The sequence below is a fragment of the Dasypus novemcinctus genome, chromosome X (assembly GCF_030445035.2).
Source record: "Dasypus novemcinctus isolate mDasNov1 chromosome X, mDasNov1.1.hap2, whole genome shotgun sequence".
NCBI lineage: Eukaryota > Metazoa > Chordata > Mammalia > Cingulata > Dasypodidae > Dasypus > Dasypus novemcinctus.
Window position 1 is genome coordinate 139,972,483 of NC_080704.1, and position 21,533 is coordinate 139,994,015.

The following is a 21,533-nucleotide window of genomic DNA, read 5'->3' on the forward strand; positions in this document are numbered from 1 at the left end:
TGAAAACTACAAAAGTGTAAATTGCACAAACTCTACTGCTTTTAGTATTTTTTGTAAGGCACATTTTCTTGGATAAATGAACATATGTTAAGTAATAAATCTCTAAAGCCTGTTTATGAGGTTTTGCTGCAAATGTCAAATTATAATTCACATTTTATATGTACAATGATAAATGTTCACTAAGGTTTCTCTTTTTTTTTCTTTTTTTGGAGGCAATGGTGTGGATTTCTATTTGTTTTGGTTTTAAAGATGACAAAAAGACATGTTTTGGGTTCAAGTTTTGCTTATTGCACAGGAAATTACTAATTTAATTACTGGGGTTAGATGAATGTGCAATAACTGTCCATAAAATGGAATGTTTTAAGCAGCTTAAGTCACCTATAGTATCAGAGAAATTTCAGTTGTGCTAAGTGGATTAAGATCCTAGTAGAGGGAAGTAAACTTGGCCCAGTGGTTAGGGCATCTGTCTTCCACATGAGAGGCCTGTGGTTGAAACCCGGGGCCTCTTTGACCTGTGTGGATCTGGCCCACATGCAGTGCTGATGCGTGCAAGGAGTCCCCTGCCATGCAGGGGTGTCCCTGCTTAGGGGAGCCTCACGCGCAAGGAGTGCATCCCATAAGGAGAGCCACCAGTGCAAAAGAAAGTTCAGCCTGCCCAGGAATGGTGCCACACACAGAGAGCGCTGACACAAGATGATGCAACAAAAAGAGACTCAGATTCCCATGCCACTGACAACAACAGAATCGGACAAAGAAGAAGACACAGCAAATAGACACAGAGAACAGACAACTGGGGAGTGGGGGGTGAGGGGAGAGAAATAAAATAAATAAATAAATCTTTAAAAAAGAAAACATCCCAGTAAATTAGTTCTGTTTAGAAATGTGCTGCCCAATATGATAAACACTGGCACATGTGGGTATCGATCAATGGAAAAATGGTAGTCCAAATTGAGATATGCTGTGTGAAATGCACACTGGATTTCAAAGACGTAGCATGAAAAAAAATGTAAAACGAATCATAAAGATTTTTATATTTATTATATATTAAAATAATTTTGGATACAATGGTTTAAATAAAATATATTAAAATTGATTTCATCCATTTCTTTTATTTCTATTAATGTAACCACTAGAAATAGTAAAATTACATACATTTCTAACATTTGTGGCTTGCATTATATTTTTATTTGACTTTGCATATTTAGTACATTAGAGAGTATATTTAAAGATGAAGTAAAAGGTCTGTGTGTATTGGAGGGGGTTGGGTGGATAAGAGAATTCATGTGTGTGTGAAGGACTGAGGGAAATGCACTTTGAAAAAAAAAGAGATTATTTTCTAGTCTACATTTTGAGGTTGGAAATAAATGCAAATTTGTGTTACAGCCATAATTAAGATCAATAAATTTAAGTATATTCAAATTTAGGCAAGTAACAGGTAAACTGTCTTATCCCGTGTCACTCCACAAGCCCTTAAAAAAAAAAAAAAAAAGTTGAGAGAATTCAATGCTGATCTGAATTTCCATGTGGTGATCAGCTGAATAAAACCACACCTGGAATATAATGACTTAATTTATGAGAACTTGTAAAATACGCAATGTGACATTTGTGCTTTTAAGTTTCATCTCTACTTACACACTGCTGAGGATAAGAATGTACTTTTCAATCAGTTCACTCCTTCATAACAAGAGACATCTTTCAAAATCAGTCCTTCTTACACCTGCCAACAACTCTCTTTCAAAGGGAATCTTTTATCTTTGCCAGTTCCAAACTTTTTTCCAGGTTCTACGTTTTCAAATCCATTCTGGTCATTGTTGTCAGTGTGCTCTCTTAAACACAAGACTTTCATAACACTCTTTTGATTAAAATCCTGCAATTGTTCCACATTGCAAATTCTTGCCCCACTAAAGGTGCATGTTCTGTCTGCTGCCTACTTCTCAAGCCATTGTTCTCTTTTCATTTCTTGTGCTTGGAACTATGTTAGTATCCCCTCTGTCTAGAAAGCATTTCACACTCTTCTCTAATTGGAGAATTTACACTCATCTTTAAAGACATGACCAACATTTCAACTACATTTTGAAGCTTTCCTTTAATTCATGAAACTGAAGTCAGCTGAAAATTGCACAACACCCTAGACTTTGTCCTATTATGAGACTTACTATACTCTCTTGTAATGCATAAATATTTATATTCCCTATTTGACCATAAGCTCCTCAAGGGCAAGGGATATAGATACAAATATGCATATGTGTGTGTGTGTGTGTGTATTCCTATTCAACTTTTGTCATTCTTGCACTTGGAACATACTATATATCTTCATAAGACAAACTTGTTTTTTGTTTTGTTTTCATGTTCTGTCATCTGAATTTTAAAAATGTCTTCTAATTGATGGTTGTGATTGTTTTTTCTTTCTCAGTAATATGTAAAAGAGTTCAAGTTACAATCAACGGTGTCCTAGATTTGATGAGACAGAATTATACTCTGAAAAAATATTTGTGGAATGAGCGAGGGAAGGAAGCAGTCTATGCATACAGGTGATTATCACAATGGACACTTGGTAGGTACTGAAAACTGGTATAAGTCACCCCATATTATCGTTTCTTTCTTCATAGTATTTTTTCATTCTTTCCTTTATTTTGCTTCCTCTGAAAATACCATCACTCAGCCTTCACGCAGCAGATCTTGCTACTTCTTCACAATAACCTCTGGATATTTGCATTTATTGTTCCCTGTACCTGAAATATTCTTCCTCCAGGCCCTGCATGGTGAACTTTTGTATTTTATTCCATTCTCTGCTCACATATCAACTTTTCAGAAAGGTTTTTCTTGGACACACATGTAAAATAATAATGCCTTACCCCATTATCTCTATCCACTTATTTTGTTGTTTTACTTTCTTCATAGTACTTATCAACAAATAACAATTATCTATCTCACCACAATTAGTATGCAAGTTCCTTGGGAGCAAGAATTTTGTTATTTTGCCCACTGAAGTATTCTCAGTGCCATGAACAGTGCCAGGCACATAGCAGGCAGAGACTGCAAGTTGTTTACCAATATCCATTCTCCCCTTTCTCTATAATAATAAAAACTTAGCTTGACACTTGCATAACCTATGAAAGAGATTGCATTTCCCAGTTGCCTTTGTAGCTAAGTGTTACCATGCAGCTTGTTTCTGACAATTGCAATGTAAATGCAAGTAATATGTGCAACCACTTAAAAGAAAAATAAATATCTCTTTTTATCATTGCTCTCTGTCTACTTAGACTGAAAGCAGAAAAATAGTGGAATGAGGTAGCCCCCTTAGACTATAAGATATAAGTTACTTATTCATTAGAGTAGAGAAACATAAAATGATAGCAGCCTGAGTCTTGAAAATCATGGAGTTATCATGTAGCCTTAGAATAGTTATGCTAAGACAATTATGTAAGAGTGAAGTAAATTCTGTTTCATCTAATCTGTCATTTAACTTCAGTATAACACTCCACAGTTAATGTGTATCTACTTTTGTTTACCTATCAAGTTGCAAGATAAATTGCTTCCTATTCACTACCATCACAAATAACACTACAATGATGTCCCAATATGGAACCCTGCGAGAATGTTTAGGTTATTTCCCTGGAGAAGAATTGCTGGTTAATAGATTATGTATATATTTCATTTGTCTAAAAAACACCTGAGTGTTCTCTGAAACGACTGCACAAATACATACTGCCTTTAGAAATCACTTTTAGGCTACACAGGTTGGTGAGACACAACTGACATCAATAGTAATATGTCCAAATTGCATGATCAGGACTAAACAGGGAAAATTGGCCTCACAAAATCTCTCTTGAGGAAAGAAATGAAGTCGACTTCTGCTCACCATAGTGTGTCCAATGTTTATCACATATTAGTAGGTCTACAAATGTTTGTTGAAGAAACAAATGAGCGATTTTATAAATCCTACAATTATAAAGTTGTACTTTCACAAATAATGACTCCCTGTGAATTCGAATCACAATTGTTATGGAAATCCTGATGGAATACACATTTCTGCTTAAAACACATCCCCCCAGGTCTTTGCATTGCTTGTTCTTTCATTTAGGTCTCTGCTCAAATATTTCCTTCTCAGGAAAGTTATTCCCGATCACTCTATTTAAAAGAGTACACAAATATATATGCATTATGGTATTATTATTATTATTATTATTATCATTATCTCCCTCAGATGTTAGTTCCATGAAGGCAACTCCAGTTCCTAGAATAGAACAGTCTCTGAAACAAATTAATAACTCAAAATAATTCCCAAATGGATGAATGAATGAATCATTCTAACAATAAATCTGTATTAAATCACTCTTTGTAGAGTATCCATGCTAGATATTGTGGAAAAACTAAAAAAATAAGAACAAAACAGAAAAGACAATACATATAAAAATCTACTGAATAATGCCAGGCAGCTTGAGTCAGCAACTAATAAATAACTGGCTATTGGAGCTGAGGGAATGGAAAGATTTTATGTAGATTTCTTTGAGAAGGTGGAACTTGGGTTTTGGTTTATTTAAGTGGAGAAATTGGGAGGTGTGAGTTTTGAAGTGAAAGAGACTTGCATGAGGAAAAAATAATCTCCAAGAAAATATTTTCACATATCTGCATAGAAATGACCAGTTCATAAAGCACTTCTACCCATATTTTATCATTTACTCCTCATAATAATATTTGAAGTTACCATAGAAGAGATTAATGTCAAATTATATTTTGAGGAAAATGGGGTCAGATATTAATTTTCTTAATGCCTGTTGGCTAGAGTTGGAAGAGAATCCAGGATTTCTGATTCCTGATCTGGGCTCTTTCTTCAATACCAGGTGTCAAAGGACAGAACTATTACACAGCAAATCTTGCCTCAATATAATTATGCAGTGTTTTATTCTGTACATGTTTATTTAATTATGGTTGGCTAAGTTTCCATTACCTATTTGTTTTTTTTATTTTTTTGTTCAGTTTTGTATTAGATTAAGTAGGCCTTCAATGGTTGAGTTATGACCTGTATTTTCTTTGTAATTTTCAAAATACATAGTATGATACAATTGAGAGGGGTTGATTTGCTTATCTTTATTATAAGACAATATCTTGGGAAAGGAAAACAAAATAAATTCTAACAAAATACATTTTAAATTACATTGTCCCTAGATTAAACTAGAGAAGTATTCACACAGAAACATAGCCTACATTGAAATGACATGATTGTCTACTGCCAGTGCCTACTCATATCCTTAAAGACACTTACTTATACATTTTATTAATCATGATCTGAAGTTCAAAGAAACTGTCTAGCATTTCAGCTGCAGGTTTGTTTGTTTTTTTAAGGAAAGGGAGAATCTAATGATTTACCATTTTAATAAGACGCTAAATTGCTTAGGCACATTCTACACAAAAAGGAAAATATGTTAGAAAAGCAGGGAAAGACCATCTTATTTTTATATTAAAAAATTACCTAAGATACTGATAAACTAATTAACCTGTCCCTAATTTTTATACTTGTCTTTAAAACAAAGAAAAATGTGTTTTTGTGTTTATCTATATCTAAGATGCTTCTCCAATTTTTCTTTTTTTTTAACTTTTGGAAGTTTAGTAAAACAAATTATTCTTATATCTTAAACATTGGTATTAAGGTTAGGTTCATGGGGGGTGGGGGTATATGGGGACCTCATATTTTTTTAATGTAACATTAAAAAAATAAAGACAAAAAAGGAAAAAAAAGGTTAGGTTCATAATATGCACAGGGTCAATATATTTTAAAATCATGAATTTAGTCAAATTGAAACATGATTTAAATGTAATGTAAAATATAAACCATAACATGACTAAAGCTATAACATTAACATTTGACTACATAATTACCTGTTCTAAAAATGTTTTCATACCTTGTGAGAGGAAAAATATATACATGAATGCAATAAAGAAGTGGAAATTATTTTTGCATTAGATTTTTATTTGCTTTCATTTTCTCTGGGACCTTAGGTGAAGAGAGTTGAGGTAATCATACATTTCAGTTCCTGCCAAATTCTCATCTTCAGTCTATGCAAGGCAACTATCTTTTATTAATTTAACCTATTCATCAATGAACTCCATTTCCACATCCAATAGTCTCTCACTCTGTGTTTAATATATATCTTTGAATATGTTCATATTTTTCTAAACTATTAGCATTGTTCATATGTGAGAACTTAATATACATAAAAGATACTATATAACATTGCTCACATTTTTCTTAATACTTAATCACTACTTTTAACTTTAAACTATACATTTTAAGGTTATATTATTATTTTTGAGAAAATATTATTACTTTATTATATTATAAATTAGAAAATTATAACCCCAAACTTTCAGCTAAATTGGATGAATTTTAGAGTGGACACTTGTATACCCAATACCTAGATTCTACCAATACTTTTTAACTATGCTTGGTTTATCATATATGTATCTTCAAAATTTACCCATATATTAATCCAGTTTATTTTTGCTATATTTCAAAATAAATTGCAGACGTTAATGTACTTCACCCTAAATACTTCAGAATGCATTACAGCAAAAGTTAAATATTTGTTACTATTGCTTTTCACGTAAAATTAAGACACAATGAAATGTAAATATCTTATCTGTGAATTTTCAGAGTTTAGATCAATGCATATACCTGTGTAATCCAAACACCAATCATAATATGGAACATTACCCACACTCAGAAATTTCCCTCATGCCCTCTGCCCATCAATTTCTACTCTCATCTCCTAAGACTATACTTATTATTTTCAAAGATAAATTAATTTTGCCTGTTTGATCACTGCATATAAACAGAATCAGATAGTATGTACTCTGTTACATAAAATTTATTTCACTCAGAACTTCATGCAGTTTTTAACAGTGAGTATTATTCCATAGTATAAATTAACCACCATTTGTCTATTCCTTCTCCTATTGATGAATGCGTAGGTTACTTCCAGTTTTTTTGTTGTTATGAATAAACCTATTATGAAAAATTCTTGTATACATTTTTGTGAACATATATTTTAATTTCCTTAGGATAAATTATAGGAGTGGAATTGATGGGGGATAGAGTAAATATATGTTTAGAAGAATCCAAACGGATGTGTTATTATATTTGCATTATTAGAAAAATTGTAGGTTTACAGGACAATCATGCATAAAATACAGGATTCTCACACACCGCTGTGATGGTTATGCTAATGTGCCAATTCAGCCAGGTAATGATGGCCCAGTCTTTGGTCAAATAAACACTGGGCTAATGGTAATACAAGGGCATTTCATGGACTTTAATCATCAGGGAGTTGATTGCATAGATGGCTGGTTACATCTACCATCAATTGAGGAGATTGCCGTCTGGAATGAATGAAGTCTCATTTAATTAGTTGAAGGCCTTAAAAGGAGAAGTTATTTCAGCATTCAGAGAGAGAATTTCCATCTTTACTTCAGATAGCCAGTATCTCCTGGGGAACTCAATGTAGACCTTCATCAGAGTCCCTGGCTTGCAGCCTGCCCTACATAATTTGGACTTCTGGGTCCCCACGATTATGTGAGCCAATTTGATAAAATCTCATCCTCTTTACAGATATCTCCTGTTGGTTCTGTTTCTCTTGAGAGCCCTCACTAATACTGATGTGGGCTATGGGTGGAAGGCTCTTTGTCTCTTCAGAGATAACTAAGTTGTTTGACTTGTGGGTGTGAAACGGTAAGAGGCTGCAGTCCTGCTCTTAGGGACCAGCAGGCTCCAGTCCCAGGAAATGTTTAACAAAGCAAGGGCTATAAACTTTAAGTATTTAGGGGAAATGCAAAAACCAAGGCTTATCTAAAATGTCTGGAGTCCTTGCTAAAAGCTTACCTAAGATGTGAAAGAGATATATGCTAATTGAAGCCTATTGAGAACTGAAACAAAGGAACGATTTGGCCTTTCCTCTCTGTATAAAAGACGTTTGAAAATCTTGTTCCGGGCTCGGGATTCAAACAGAAAGCTCCCGAGTCCGGCCGGCCGTCAATAAACCATTTTTCCTTCTCAAAATCATTCCTGAGTCCTGGCCTCTCTATTCTCAAATAATTGAACTTCTCTTAAATTCCAGAACATTAATGGCAACCACGAAGGGATAATAAATGAAGGCCAGAGACGGTAGCATTTTGCTGCCCCTTCCAAATCCCCGAGGAAGCCGGGAGGACTCGGGTGAACCCCAAATCTGGGCGCCCCTGGATTAAATTTAATCCAGAAAAGATGTGGGCTCCACCAGAATCTTCCCGACAAAATCAAGGGGCAATGGAAGGTCTGAAGAGAAAGATTCTGGGAACGAAAAAGAGCTCCGAACAGGGAAGAAGGTAAGACTCCCCGGGTGAGCAGAGTCTGGAAGGCCCTAGCTTTAATTGCTAGGAAGGGGAGGCTGATCACCTCCCGAGAGAACCCTAGTAGCCCCAGAAGGCTGGGGGGAAGCCGTTCTCTCTAGGCTTGGGAAAAGGAGGAAAACCGGGGAAAAGCCCTGGTGTTTTGGGTTTGTCTAACTGCATGTTAGAATCTGGTACTGGTCTTATATCCACTAAAGGAGTGGAGTCTCGATTTTAATAGGAAGGGTATTTATAGGTTCGAGTCCTAATATCCTGGAAATTGGTCTAGATTAAGGAAAACAAAACTTGGTTACAGGAAAATGGATCGGCTTTTCTGGTGGAGCTTGGTCTGGGTGTAAAGTTTAAACAGTGGAAAAGTCTAGCTGAAATCTTTTGTTATGGTGCTAATTTGTGAATGAATTTGCTTTATACCAAATGTTAAGTGTTCTGAGGTTTGTGATGGCTGTGGGGGCAGCCGTGGTGAAAATAAATATATAAACTTGTGAGTCAGATTAGTGACCTTTGTGCTTCTGTCTGTGTCAGCTCAATGTTAGTGTTGGAGTTGTGTCCTTACATGAAGTAGAATTACAGCTGAGCTGGAGCCCTCCCTTGCCATTGGCAAGGGGGTGAAATGATTCTGGGGCAAAAGCTGAGGAGTCTAGATGTTTGTGCATGTTCTGGTGTCTTGTCTCTGGTCTGGCCCTTTGCCCCGGCTTGGAGGCCATCTGTGTCCGCGCCAAGCACCCAAGTCTGTTGGGAATGTCCCAGTCAGGGCGGCTGGGTTCCTGGGAGAGTTGCCAAATTTGAGTAGGTTCTGTCTGCCCATTTTGGCTGAAAGCTGGAAAGGGGGGAGCGGCTTGCCCCTTTCCAGTGAGTCCACCCTTCTATTCATAAGCCGCATTCCTGTTTGTTGTGCACCCGACTGCCTGGAAGGGGGGGAAGTGAAGGAGGTGAAAAGCAGAATCAGAATAAATGCAGTAAAGTTCCCTCCTTAGGGTGTCAAAGCCAAAATACGTTTGCATTCTGCTCAGGTTCTTAGAAGGTATTGTAGTAACCTTAAGTAAGAGAATGTGTTCTGTGAAGGTAAACTTTGTATTAAGGGTATAAATAATTATAAAAGTTTTACAAAGCATTGTTTAAGGTATTTAAGTGGCTAATTGCAGAAAGTCATTATTTAACAAAACTGAATTGATAATAATAATAATAAAAGGCAATTTTATAACAAACTTATTCGGCAGCCAATCTCCCCTGCCAACTTGCTTCCAAAAAAAACTGTTTCTGGTATTACATGCTACTAAGTATTTAAAGTGAAGAAAAGTTCATTATTTTAACAAACTTGGTTAGTATTAATGGCAATTATATGTTGTAAGAAGTTTGCCTGGTAACTTAGTATGTGGGATATATGGAGTGTGTTTTTATTGTTAAGGCAACAGAAGATGATTTTGTCCTAAGATAAAATGATTGATTATTGGAAAGAGTAGAGTGTGGGACAGAACCTGAATGAATACTGAAAGTGTAGAAGGTTTGTGGAAGAGAAATTTTTATGATTAAATTGAGTAAGATCAATATACAAAGAAAATATTTTATCAATAGCTTCTTGTGCTTTAACCTCATCATATCCTCAATGTTTGAAGAAGAGTTCTTTTAAAAGAACATTTTATGTTCTAGAAATCAAATCCTGAAAAGTAGCCTTTTATTTCAAACTAACTGCAAGAGATTTATTCTTTTACTTTAAAGGAAAAATTAAAGTAATGGTTAAGTTCATTTAATATAAGTTGAATGAAAGGTATTTAAAGGTGTTATAAAATTAATAGGTTTTAAAAAAATTAATAAAAACTGTAACTAAGAGTTAAAATCATTTATAAATGCATTTATATTGTAAAACAGTGGAAAGACAATAACTGAGATTATAGCTGGGTGAATTTAGCCTGAAACTATTATTTAAGTGTAAATTCTACACTAACCTTTCCTTTGTTTATGGTTACTTCAAGCCTAACCTCACCCTTTGCCTTTGCCTATGGTTATTTCATAATTGAGAAGAGCTGGGACATTACTGTCTCCTCTTCTGGTATTAGTAACCCTTTCTCTCATGAATTCAAGTGTAAACTAAATAAATGGCTGCCTGATAGAATAAGGTTAAATGGCCACTGGAGTTTTATTATCTCCAAAATCAAAAGGGGGGTGAAGGGGGAGAAGTCTCCTGCCTTGACGGTCAGTGTTCTAAGAGTGGCAATTCATGAGAGAAAGCAGTCTGTCTCCCTGAGGCTTCAAATAGCCTCAGTAAATATATATAAAACTAATCTTGTTGCTTATCCAAAATTCTGCTAATTTCAAGGTAAAATATAAAGTTCTAAAACAAAATGGTGCTAAGGCATTGAGAACATTTTGGTTATTACAATCCATTAAGTAAGAAAGAAAATTCTTGTGGTAAACTGCATGGTCATAGTGCAAATTAAGAAGAGTTTCAAAAGTCTTTGAAAAGTTTAAAGTAACTAAAGTCATGTTGTTGTGCCAAACTATTCATGTCTGCCTATTTGCTCAAATTGTTGAGGTTAAATATGCAGTTATATTTATAAATATTCTTAAAGCCCAAATTGAACTAAGCAGGATGAGAAAGTCATAGAAATCTGATTATGGAAACAATTGGGAAAGGGCCTCCTCTTTGCAAGAGCTTTTAAGGCAAGACTAGGTGTGGCAGATTAAACCTATCTACTAGGCTAGGGAATTAAGAATCAGTTTGCCAGGTAATTTCCCAGTTTAAACCTTTGTCAGCCATAAATTGGAAAAAAAAAAAACAAAACAAAGATTAGGTTAATTTTCACAGAAGAAAAATGTTGATGTAACCCGGCGGCCTGCTGCCTCAGTCTCCCACTCCCGGGTTGGACAGCAGTGGAGGAGACCAGTTTAGGCCAGTCCTATGGGCAGTGGAAGGATGCCCAAGAAGGAGCTAACTAAGTCAGTGCCATTTCAGCACTAAATTCTATTCCTTATTTGACAAAGGGGGGGAGCAGGTAAAAACTAAAATGGTTGGAATGTGATAGAAGAAGCAGTTAAATCAAACTTTTGCGTGGGAAAGTTAAATCTCAGATAAGCTGTAACTTCTGAAGTATCCAATCTATGGAAAACAGAGGAAGAGCTTGCATGCTAGGCTTAGGGGTATAAATTGTGTCATTTTTCTTTGTTCGGGGCACCAGCCATATCTGGCTCTGCGCCCTTTCTTGCAAGATTGAGAATAAAGTATTTTCTTCTCCACAATCTGGTGAGCCTTATTTTCTTCCAGAAGATTTCTTTCCAACAAAATAAGGTAATTAGTGGCTCTATTAACAAATTTCAGTAAGTAAAGGAAAGTCCATAAAAACTATGGAGAGATCTTTCCTGGGTTATGATTTTAAAAAATTAAGTAATTGTGTAATGTGTTTTGAAACCTGGAAGTCAGTATGCATGTGTTTTAAAACCTGGTAGTCAGTTATGCTTTTAAATTAATAATTTTCATAACTTAAAGAAAAGAAGTTTTTAGCTTCCTGTAAGGGAAAAAGAGAACATTCCTTGCATAAACTATTATGGTTTCAATTTTATTTAACTTGAGTGTAATCTCCCATAGTTAATTTATAAACTAAATTAACATATGTACAAAATCTTTACAGTAACGAAAATTGTAAGTTCACATTGGTGAAATTAGGCTAAAGGGAAAAGATTGTAGATATGCTCTCTTAAATAGAGAGTAAATTTCTTTCATTGGTAATTGTAATTTAGTAAGTTTATTTAAACATGAGGTGGCTAGTCAATGTGGTTATAGTCAATTATAAAGAGTTTGTAAAACATCTTCCAAACTGAATGTTTAAATAGTTCTAGTTGTAGAAGTTATTGTTAACTAAAGAAACTTAGATTGGTATTGGTAGCAGAAATAACTTCATAATAATAAACCTGTCTGAAGGCCACTGCCAAATACACATTTAAGTAAATGGTAATAAAAAGTTGTCTTGATTCTATTGGAAAAATTGTTTTCATTCTAACAATGAAAAATAATATTTTTCCTCTATTACTAAAGTAAAGCACCTACTGTTATCTTCATAGTAAAATTGTGTAAGTAAATAGTCATTTGATATATGTATTGCGTTAAGTTGTTTAAAATATATATAAAACAAGGAATAAACTTTAACATTGTCAAACTCTTGTGCATTCGAACCAGGCCTTGTATACATTACAGGTGGCCTCTCCATGTGAGTTATTGGCTAGGCTGGTCACTGACCCCTCAATTAAAAATATGTGCTATATCAGTCTCTGGTTCTGCTCCTGAAGTCGATGGAAACTATATTGCAGTTTCAAGCTCCTGCAGCCAATAATGACTCGGTACAAGTATACAATGGATATCACCTCCAGACTGGCACTGTTCCATGGTGCCAGAGAGCACTATGCACCAGGCTAGTAGAATACTGGAAAATCTCTCTAAGATGAAGGATGCTGCAACTTGCTCACTGCGTTGAAGAACATGCTGAGTGGAGCCATGATACCAGGAGACTGTAAGTAAAACTTGAGCACAATTGGCATTATGGCCTGCTCTCATGGAGAGATAACATGTAAAGTATTACAAACCTGAAACTCAAAACTAATAATGGCAACTCTGAATCCTTATGCATTAAGTAATACATTAGTTAATATTAAGTGCTGTACTTTTATCCTGTACTAAATATATGCCTAATAATTGTAATGTTATCTTTTCTATTTTGGATCAAGTGCAGAAGTATATTAGACATGTTAAATTCCTGGTAAAATCATTTTCTAAACAGTTAATAACATGTCTATAGAATAAGGTGGCAGTCTCAGCCAGTCTCAGTTAGCAAAAGTGAGGCTTGCTTGCTGATGGTGAGTCACCTATTGAACAAGTCAAAATTGCTAGAAATTGTACAATGAAAACCAAGGTGTAAAAATCTTTATTCTGTAGTTCTGATCACTCCCACAGGTGAAAACTAAGAATATTTCCAAATTAGTGTTCTAATCCTGAGTGAAGCCAGTTGCCCAAGGAGTGCCAGTTCACCAGGAGCATCTGACAAAGCGAATGAGTGTCAATCATTGAACAGCTTGGAATGTGTCTTCAGACAAAGCTAAGTGTCTGTTGCAATTTCTCTCTAAAGATGGATAACTTAAAAAAGAACATATATGCTGTTCCCACCAGCTTTTAAGGAATGCCATCTTTATAGGCACCTAACCTTGTCTACCTCTGTAATCCAATGTGTCCTCTTTTAAAAACAGGTATTCCAAAATTTTAATTAAGTTTGTTTCTTTCAGAGTGAACATCTTATTAACCATATGAAAACTTCATCCAACTTCGTACAGAATGCCAGATCCATCTTCCTCCAGTTAGAATAAATTAAAGAGTTTTACACCTTATTAGGCAATGACTACAGCCCATGGCCAGCAGGAAGCAGTTACAGAAAAGAGATCGTCTCCCTTCAGCACCCCTTTTAAATTAAAGGTGTAAACTCTTTAAGAGTAAAATAAAAGTAATAGATGGATCTGGAACCTGACTGGAAATCCACGTGAGTGCCAGTGGCAGCAGAATAACTGCGGGAGGCCCCTGCCCAAGATTCTGCTGTCCAGAATGAAAAGTTCTAAACTTCTAAAAACGGTCCTTGATGCTGTACTAAAGACTGATAAATAATCAGTCAAGACAACAAACAGTCATCCACCTCATAGCTACAACAATAATTATGCCAAAGCTTAGCAAGTAAACTTTGACAAAGGGGGGGAATGATGTGGGCTATGGGTGGAAGGCTCTTTGTCTCTTCAGAGATAACTAAGTTGTTTGACTTGTGGGTGTGAAACGGTAAGAGGCTGCAGTCCTGCTCTTAGGGACCAGCAGGCTCCAGTCCCAGGAAATGTTTAACAAAGCAAGGGCTATAAACTTTAAGTATTTAGGGGAAATGCAAAAACCAAGGCTTATCTAAAATGTCTGGAGTCCTTGCTAAAAGCTTACCTAAGATGTGAAAGAGATATATGCTAATTGAAGCCTATTGAGAACTGAAACAAAGGAACGATTTGGCCTTTCCTCTCTGTATAAAAGACGTTTGAAAATCTTGTTCCGGGCTCGGGATTCAAACAGAAAGCTCCCGAGTCCGGCCGGCCGTCAATAAACCATTTTTCCTTCTCAAAATCATTCCTGAGTCCTGGCCTCTCTATTCTCAAATAATTGAACTTCTCTTAAATTCCACAACAATACAACCAACCAGTTATTAACAAATTTCATTGATGTGGAATATTTGTTAACAATTGTTGATAGCACATTTTTATAATGGTATAAATTGTGGTTCACCGTGTAGTTCAAGTTGATAGATTTTTAATAATTGCATTCTGTTACTATATATAAAACTTAAATTTTCCCATTGCTATTAATTATGTTCACAATGTTATGCTGCCATAAACACCATTCTTTACCAAAGTTTTCCATCATTATAAGTAAGAACTGTATACATTTTAATTCTTAACATCTTCTTCCCTATCTATCACCAACCCCTTCACTGATAACCTATATTCTATATTCTGAATCCATGAGGCTATTTATTCTAATTAGTTCATATCAGGGAGCTCACACAATATTTGACCTTTTATGTCTGCTTTATTTCACTCCGCATGAGATCTTGAAGGTTCATCCATGTTGTTCCATATATAGAACTTCTTTATGTTTTATGCCTGAGTAATGTTCCACTGAATGACTACACCACATTTTGTTTATATATTCATCAGTTAATGGACATTTGAATTGTTTGCATCTTTGCAATTCTGAAAAATGCTGCTATCAACATTGATGTGCAAATACCCATTCAAATCTCTTTTTAGGCAAATATCTAGTAGTAGGATTGTAGGGTCTTATAGTAGTTGTTTTTTTTTTTTTTATCCCCCCTCCTGCCCCTTGACGCTTTTTGCATGCTGTCTGCTCTCTATGTCCTTTCGCTGGGCATTCTTCTGTGTCTGTATTTATTTTTATTTATTTCCCCTCCCCACTTAGGGCTTCCTTGCTATCTGCTCTTAGTGTCCTTTCGTTGCACTCTTCTCTGCTTTTTTACTGGTCTACCTTTTTGTTGTGTCACCTTGCTGAGTTGGCTCTCTGCAGCACTTGTGGTCTGGTGGCACTCTGCAGTGCATGCGTGCCGGGCGGCACTCCGCAGTGTACGGGAGAGCTTGCCTTTACAAGGAGGCCCCAGAAACTGAACCCAGGGCCTCCCATGTGGTAGACATTTGCCCAACTGTTTGAGCCACAGCTGCTTCTCCTTATAGTAGTTTTATACTTTCTGAGGAACCAAAAACTGTCTTCCACAGTTCCTGCACCATTTTACATTCCTACTAAAAATGTATGTAAAGTTAAGTTGCTCCAAAACCTTTAAAAAAATCGCTGATGTCATTTTTAATTGCAACCTGATTTGTGAGTATGAATAGTATCGTGTTTTTTTTTAATTTATTGAAGCATATCACTCACACATAAAAGTACATAAACAATAAGTGTATAGTAATAGTTGTGAACTTACAGAACAAACATACATAGCATCATACAAGACTCTCATAACTCACCCTAACAATACCATGCATTGTTGTTAAACATTTTAAACTAATGATTAAAGAGCATTGTCAAAATATCACTACTAAACAAAGTATTTTTCCCCAACCCACCCTATTATTATTATCTTTATATCATTTACATATGAGCATAAATAAACAGTAAATTTGTAGTAAAATTTGTGGAATTACAAAGCAAACAAGAATAACATTATACCAGAGTCCCATACATCAATGCTCCATCAATACCTTGCAATGCCATGAGATATTTGTTACACATTATGAAAGAATATTGTCAAAATCTTACTACTAATTATAGTTCTTATATTACATTTATTGTATTTTTCCCCAAACCCACATATTATTTTATATATATATATATCTATATCTATAGATATATATATATTTAAGACAGAAGATGTAAATTTATAGAACAATCATGCACATATACAGAATTCCCAAGAAACATCTGTCTATCAATGCACCACACTGTGGTGAACATTTGTTACAGATAAAATAATATCATCTGATTGTTACCACTTCAATAGTGTACATTTGGCACATGTTCTCCATACTGCCCCATTATTAATACAGTACATCTTTGGCAAAGATGTAAGCATATTGCATTATTACTGCTAACCACAGTCCATAGGTCACTCCAGTTGTATTTTTCCCATGCTTCGCCACATTCCCACCACCCTGCCGTAGTGTTGTACATTTGCTTTACCTGACAAAAGACACTGTTCCATCTGTACCATCAACCACAATGCTCATCATTCTCTGCGTTTACTCTGCTATTCAGTTCCTAGATCATTCTTTAGCATTCTGTCAATTGGTATTTATATCCCCAGACTACCATTTTCCGCCTCATCTCCATTTATAAACTAGCTGTTATTCACTATTTGTTTCCATCCAATCTATACATTTCCACAATTTTACAATAAAGCTAATTAAAACTTCTACATACATTAAACATTAATAGTCCATCTCAGTCCTCCTCTTGTCAACTTTTAGAATCCAACACCTACCATCAGGGCTTGAAGATATTTTATGACAATATCTTCTGTAAGCCTTATGATGGTTCTTGCTTTTTATATTTAATTTTTTGATCCATTTTGATTTAATTTTTGGATATGGTGTGAGAGAGGGATCCTCTTTTCTCCTTTGGTTATGTATATCCACTTCTTTCAGCACCATTTTTGACTGGACTGTTCTTTCTGAGCTCTGTAGATTTGACAGGCTAGTCAAAAATCACCTGCCCATACATGAGAGGGTCTGTTTCTGAACCATCAATTCGGTTCCATTGGTCTATGTGTCTGTCTTTATAGTAGTACCATGATGATTTTAGCACTATAGCCAGGTAATATAATTTGAAGGGTGGAGATGAGAGTTTGTTTTTCCTTTTAAATATGTTTTTGGCAATTGAGGTATCCTTACCCTTTCAAATACATTTGATAACCATGTTTTCAATAAAAAAAATACTGGTGGAACTTTTATTGGGATTGCATTGAATCTGCATATCAATTTGAGTAGAATTGACATCTTTATGAAATTTAATCGTCTCATCCATGAGCATAGAATGTTCTTCCAGGTATTAAAGCCTTTTTTGATTTCTTTTAACAGTGAGTTGCAGTTTTCTGAAGACAAGTTCTTTATATTGTTGGTTACGTTTATTCCTAGTTGTGTTTTACCTGTCATATTCTATTTTCCCCCACTCTTCTGACACTTCAGTTACTTTTATTGATATAATCTTCATTTCTAGACTCCCTTCCAGACCTTTCTCTCCTGTCTTTTCTTTTCAGGTTCTAACACACCCTTAGCATTTCCTGAAAGTCTGGTCTCTTGGCTAGAAATTTTCTCAATTTCTGGTTGTTTGTGAATATTCTAATTTCACCCTGAATTTTGAAAGACAATCTTGCCAGGTATAAGATTCTTGGTTGGGAGTATTTCTCTTGAATTATCTTAAATATATCATACCACTGCCTTCTTGCCTCCCTGATTTCTGGTGAGAAGTAAGCACTTAAACTTATTGAGCATCTCTTATATATTAAGCACTGTTTTTCTCTTGCTGTTCTTAGAATTCTCTCTTTGTCTTTTGATGTCTGATTAGTATGTGTCTCCAAGTTGGTCTATTCTGTTGTTTTTTTTTCAGATGGGAGTACATTGTGATTCTTGGACATGGATACCTATGTTCCTCAATAGAGTTGGGGAATTTTCAATCATTATTTCTTCAAATATTTTTTCCTTCTGCCTCTTTCCCTTCTCTTCTCCTTCTGGGTCACCCATGACACACATGTTTGTATGCCTTTTGCTGTCATTTAGTTCCCAGAGACCTTTTTCAATTTTTTCCATTCTTTTCCTCATCTGTTCTTTTGTAAGTTCACTTTCAGAGGTCATTTCTTCAAGTTCCCTAATCTTTTCTTCTGTCTCCTCGAAGTGGCTATTTTATGATCCCAATGTTTTTAATTCCATTTACTCCACATTTCATTCCTATAAAATCTGCTATTTTTCTATGTATGCATTCAAATTATTCTTTGTGCTTATCCACAGTCTTCTTAATGTCCTTAATCTCTTAATCTCTTTAGAGATCTCATTGAATTTATTAAGGAGATTTGTTTGAACATCTATGGTTAATTGTCTCAACTCCTTTATGTCATCTGGAGGTTTATCTTGTTCCTTTAACTGGGCCATAGCTTCCAGTTTCTTGGTGAGGATTGTAATTTTTTGTTGGTGTCTTGGTATCTGGATTACTAAAGTATTTATTCTTGGTGCAGTTTTTCTCTTTATTTTAGGGCTTCCTGCCCTTTCTCCCTTCCTGGTTATGCAGTTGGTGCCAAGGTTATAATTGGTACTATAAGCTCTGGAGTTTCAATCTGCCCTCATTTTTCCTGGGACAAATGAAACATCTCCCAACTTTATCCTTGCCAGGGGAAGGGACAGAGTCACAGCTGTGTGGAATAATCCAAGATGTGCAGGCCTAGACTCTAGCTGCCCAGAGAGACTGATGAAGATTCACAGCCCTCTCTCCCCTACCTGGGGTGGAGATGGAGCTGCAGAGCTGGGCAGTAATATATTCAGTGTGGATCCAAGATGACTGCAGTTGCTCCAGTAGACTTCTGATTTTCAGTCTCTGCCAGCCAAATGTACCTGCATTTACATGGATAGGCTGGTGCAAGGTCGGCCAGTCTCCTTCCTCCTTGAGGTGGGGCTGAAGTTATGCTAGAGCTGTAGGCTGATCTGAGTGAAAGAAACTTGTTCCTACTGTCACTGTGATTTTTGGTCAGCCAAGCTTCCCCTCAGGCTGGGGGTGGATTAAATGTGGTAGCCACTAGCCTCTTTCTGACTTGGTCAGATTCAAACCTCAGCTGTTCCCAAGATTATATCTTAACCCAGCTAAGTCTACCAATCAGTAGCCAAAATTGGCAGCCAACTCTATCCTCCTCACCTGTTTTTGTGAAATAGAGCTTCCAAATCCAGCCACAGAATAGGTCCCGAGACCACTCATTCTGCCAGAGTAGAATAATCAACAGCCTCTGTGGCTTGGCCAGCAATTTCCCAGCGAGGCTGACTCAGATCCCCACAGCTTCCTCCCTGCTAGAGGCAGCACTGCGGCCTAGGCTAGAGTTGTAATCAGATCTGGGTGGAAAGAAGCCAGTTCCCACTAGCACTGTGATTTTCAGTTCACCCTGGCTCTTCTCATGCCAGGTACAGAGTTAAGATGGCAGCTACCTGCCTCTTTCTGACTTGTACAGGCCCAAAGTTGAGTTGCTATCAGGATTGTATTTTAGCCCGCTGAATTTACTCATCTGTAGCTGAAGTTGGTGACCACCTGTCTCTTCCTCCCCCATTTTTGGCAAGTGGAGCTTTCAATTCCAGCCACAGAACAGCTCCCGAGGTATCTTGTGTCTCCAGTGGAAGATGGGCACCAGCCTCTGAGGTGTGGAGTGCTCTACTTACAAATCTTCTCTGCAGATGGACAGTCTCCTCTTTCCATTCCTTCAAGGATGTTGCAGGATGCTTTCCTGGTCTCCTGGAATTCCCTAACTGGTGCTTCAGCTAGCTCCAGATAGCTATGGGTGTTTACTAACTGCCCTGTAGCAGGAGCTGACTCTAGGAGCTCCTTACGATGCCACCATGTTCTCTCCTTCATTTTTGAATGCAAGCTTTGCAGGATAGAGAATTCCTGGCTGGGAGTTGTTTTTGTTTCTTTTTTTCCTGCACCTTAACTATGTCATACATCCATGATTTCAGATTAGATATCAGTTCCTAAACTTACCAGGCTTCCCTTATATGTGATGGATGTCTTTTCTCTTGCTGCTTTCAGTATTCTCTTTTTGTCTTGAGCATTGCACAATTTCATATATGTGTGTGTGTGTGTGTGTGTGTCTTGCTTGGAGTAGGCCTGTTTGGATATATACTGCTTTGGGAGCACTATGCTTCCTGGATATATAAGTCCATGTTCCTCAGTGGATTTGGGATATTTTCAGCCATTATTTCCTCCAACAATCTTTCCCTCCATTTTCCCTTCTTTTCACCCTATGGCATGCCTATAATATATATGTTTGGGCATTTCTTTTGTTGTCATTCAAGTTTCTAAGTCCCTGCTGTTTTTTTTTTCTTTTAAGCTATCTATTCTTTTTTTTTAATTATTCATTTTTTTAAAATATTACATTCAAAAAATATGAGGTCGCATTCAACCCCACCGCCCCCACCCCACCACTCCCCCCACAGCAACACTCTCTCCCATCATCATGACACATCCATTGCATTTGGTAGGTACATCTCTGGGCATCACTGCACCTCATGGTCAATGGTCCACATCATAGCCCATACTCTCCAATGTTCTATCCAGTGGGCCCTGGCAGGATCTACAATGTCCAGCAATTGTCCCTAAAGCACCACCCAGTACAACTCCAAGTACCAAAAACGCCTCCACATCTCATCTCTTCCTCCCATTCTCTGCACCCAGCAGCCACCATGGCCACTTTTCCCACACCAATGCCACATTTTCTCTGTGGACCTTGGATTGTTTGTGTCCATTGCACATCTATGTCAAGAGGGGGCTTAGATTCCACATGGATACTGAATGCAATCCTCCTGTTTTCAGTTGTAGGCACTCTAGGCTCCATGGTGTGGTGGTTGACATTCTTGTACTCCATGTTAGCTGAGTGGGGTAAGTCCAATAAATCAGAGTGTAGGAGTTGAAGTCTGTTGAGGCTCAGGGCCTGGCTATCATATTGTCAGTCCAGAGATTCAAATTTCCTTGATATATCTTGATATATTGATATATATAAGCCCCAGCACCAACTACAATTCCAGTAAAGTAGCATGAAAGTCTTGTGAAAAGAGATCCCATCTGAGTCCAGTTCCATCATGCAGAAACAGCAGCTCCAAAGAAGGGCCAACTGACATGGCAGTGAACCCCATCTACCATGACCATAGAACCCATGGGTCTCTTTAGCCCTCAATAGAATGAATACCTGGGGTTGTATCTACTTTATCTGTCTCTGAGACTCTGCTCAGGTGTGCATAAGGTCAATCCTTCTGACAACCTCCAGACTCTTTTTTAGACACTCATAGTCATATAAACTCATTTTTCCTTTCCATCTCCCCCTTACATT